Source organism: Aotus nancymaae, unplaced genomic scaffold (genome assembly GCF_030222135.1).
Source record: "Aotus nancymaae isolate 86718 unplaced genomic scaffold, 86718_ANA_hifiasm-v0.15.2.pri h1tg000021l, whole genome shotgun sequence".
Classification (NCBI taxonomy): domain Eukaryota; kingdom Metazoa; phylum Chordata; class Mammalia; order Primates; family Aotidae; genus Aotus; species Aotus nancymaae.
The window spans coordinates 24337502-24340708 of record NW_026988433.1 but is presented as its reverse complement, the minus strand read 5'-3'; the positions used below and the strand labels follow the sequence as shown (position 1 = coordinate 24340708).

The 3207-nt window shown below is 47.3% G+C and overlaps 1 non-coding gene across 1 annotated transcript; it reads right to left on the bottom strand.

Moving 5' to 3' along the window:
• Positions 1-2353: 2353 nt before the first annotated feature.
• On the bottom strand, positions 2354-2479 carry LOC135276272 (small nucleolar RNA SNORA40). Its single transcript, XR_010343848.1, has one exon. It is a non-coding gene; the product is annotated as a small nucleolar RNA SNORA40 (small nucleolar RNA).
• Between the last annotated feature and the right edge of the window lie 728 nt (positions 2480-3207).

Below are 3207 nucleotides of genomic sequence, written 5' to 3'. Positions count from 1 at the left end.
CTGTGTTTTTTTTTTTTTTTTTTTTGGAGACGGAGTTTCGCTCTTGTTGCCCAGTCTGGAGTGCAATGGTGTGATCTCAGCTCACAGCAACTTCCATCTCCCGGGTTCAAGTGAGTCTCCTGCCTCAGCCTCCCGAGTAGCTGGAATTACGGGCGTGTGCCACCACGCCCAGCTACTTTGGTATTTTTAGTAGAGATGGGGTTTCTCCATGTTGGTCAGGCTGGTCTCGAACTCCTGACCTCAGGTGATCTGCCTGCCTTGGCCTCCCAAAGGCTGGGATTACAGGCATGAACCACCACCTCTATTCACTGTTTTGATGAATGTTGTACCTTGGTATCCTGGACAAGGTCCCCAATATGAAGTCGCTACATTGTCTGAGGTAAATACCCGGGGATTGTTGTCTTGCACTAGGAAAATTTAGGACATGGACACACGTGAAGAATTTGGCAGAGGAGGTTTAATAGGCAAAAGAAAGAGAAAGAAAGAAAGGAAAACGGCTCTCTATCTAGTGAGACAAAGGACGCTTCGAGAGGAAAAGACCAACAGTGCTAGTCTTTATAACGCCACTAGGAGGTTATTCCTGTTTTCCAAACAGGGAAACTGAGGTGGAGAGAGATTCAGTCACTTGTCCCAAGTCACTGAGTGTGTAAATTAAGGAGCGGGATTGGGACCCAGGGCTGTCTTAGTCCAAAACTCTGGATCGAATGGTAATGGTGCCTAGACCAGCTACACAATTTACTAGACCCAGTGCAAAATGGAAAGGCCAAGCTCTTATTTAAGAATGATTAGGAATTTCAGCTGGGCATGGTGGCTCACATCTGTATTCCCAGTACTTTGGGAGGCTGAGATGGGCGGATCACAAGGTCAGGAGATCGAGATCATCCTGGCTAACACAGTGAAACTCCATCTCTACTAAAAATAGAGAAAATTAGCTGGGTGTGGTGGCACGCCCCTATAATCCCAGCTACTCAGGAGGCTGAGGCAGGAGAATCCCTTGAGCCCAGGAGGCAGAGGTTGCAGTGAGCCAAGATTACATCACTGCACTATAGCCTGGGCGACAGAGAGAGACTGTCTAAAAAAACAAAAAAGCCTGGTGCAGTGGCTCACACCTGTAATTCCAGCACTTTGGGAGGCTGAGGTGGGTGGATCACCTGAGGTCAGGAGTTGGAGGCTAGCCTGGCCAACATGGTGAAACCCCTATCTCTACTAAAAATACAAAAATTAGCCAGAGGTGGTGGCACATGCCTGTAGTCCCAGCTACTTGGAAGTCTGAGGCAGGAGAATTGTTTGAGCCCAGGAGGTGGAGATTGCAGTGAGCCAAGATTGTGCCACTGCACTCCGGCCTGGGTGACAACAGTGAGATTCTGTCTCAAAACAAACAAACAAACATAAGTAACATCATTCTGTTGCACAGGTTTTGGAAAACAGACAAAAGGAGGAACAAAATAAGCCTTGAACCCTACCTGTCTAACCCATTGCTGTTAGCAGGTGGTGCGTTTTCTTTCTTTTACAGAGAGCTTTGCGTCAGGATCCTCAGGACGCCACAGGCTGCCTCTGCTTTTCCCCAGTGCCTGGCCGGCGGCAGGGACTCCGTGAACCAGAGAAGAATGCCAGCATGGGTGGAAGTTATAAAGGGGCTTGGCTTGGCTGACCTTTCGGATTCTTCTGGACTCCGAAAAACATAGGATTCTTAGATTCATAGCAAATGCCTGGCATCGACCTGGAGTTCAATCCCAATGTGCCAGGCCCTTGCCAGTCCCAGAAGTGACTGAGAATGGCCCCAGCCCCAGTGGAACTTGGTTTAGGCAGTCATGGGTATCCCCAAACGTTCCAAATAAAGCAGGGGCTCCTTTTTAAAAAAGATCTTTATAAAAAATCAAGTCAACATGAAACTGGAATACAAGGAATACTGGAATCCTCAAATACTGAGGATTTCTCTCAAATCCTGTGCTTTTAGCTATTGATTCTACAGTCCTAGAACCAACCTTTTTTTTTTTTTTTAAATTAAGAGACACATTTTACTTTGTTGATGAGGCTGGAGTACAGTGGTGCCATCAAAGCTCCCTGCAGCCACCAACTCCTGGGCTCAAGCAATCCTCCTGCCTCAGCCTCCCCTTCCAGAGTGGGTGCAACTATGGGCACATGACCCCACACCCAGCTAATTTTTAAAGTTTTGTGGTGATGGGGTGCTGCTTTCTTGCCCAGGCTGGTCTTGAACTCCTAGCTTCAAGCAGTCGTCCCACCTCAGTCTCCCAAAGTGAGGGGATTGCAGGCATGAGCCACTGTGCCCAGTCTGCAACTAACCCTATGGTTATCAATAGTCCCTCACTTAGTTAACTGTCTCAGGTATTATAATAGCCTTTCTTATATCTATCAAAACTCATACAGAACAGCAAGTTCTCAGTTGCAAAAGAGGATTTTTTTTTCATCTATCTATAAGTATTTGTCCACAAGTTAAACAAAAACACACATAAGTGCATAGGGGCTCCTGTTCATGGCATATCTCATTTACTCCCTCACTCTGTATTTTTTTCTTTTTTTTTTTTTTAGACAGAGTCTTGCTCTGTTGCCCAGGCTAGAGTCTAGAGTGTAACGGTGTGATCTCGGCTCACTGTAACCTCCACCTCCCGGGTTCAAGCAACTCTTCTGCTTCAGCCTCCTGAGTAGCTGGGACTACAGGTACGCACCATCACGCCTGGCTAACTTTCGTATTTTTTCTTTTAGTAGAGACAGGGTTTTCACCATGTTGGCCAGGATGATTTTGAACTCCTGACCTCACGATCCACCTGCCTCGGCCTCCCAAAGTGCTGGGACAGGCGTGAGCCACTGCGCCTGGCCATTTACTCCCTCACTGTCTCAGCATCTGCTGAGCATCCACTGCCCTCTAAGCATTGCACACATACATTAGTGACTATTTTCTTTGGGGAGAAGATGGTGGGGTAGAAAGTGTGTGTACTTGCAGTCAGGCACTCTCGGCCTTGTCCCTTCCTGGCTGTGTGTCCTTGACCCACATTACCTAACCTCTCTGAGCATCCACCACTTCCTTTGTAAAACAGAGTCATATCTGCTGTGAGGATTAACTTGGTAATACATGTGAAACCCCTGCAACTAGAAGATGCTCAGTATATACTCCAATTCCAACCATCACAACCACCATTTACCTATTAGGTTGTGTGCCAGGCAGAAGGGGTTTTGCACGCATTAGCG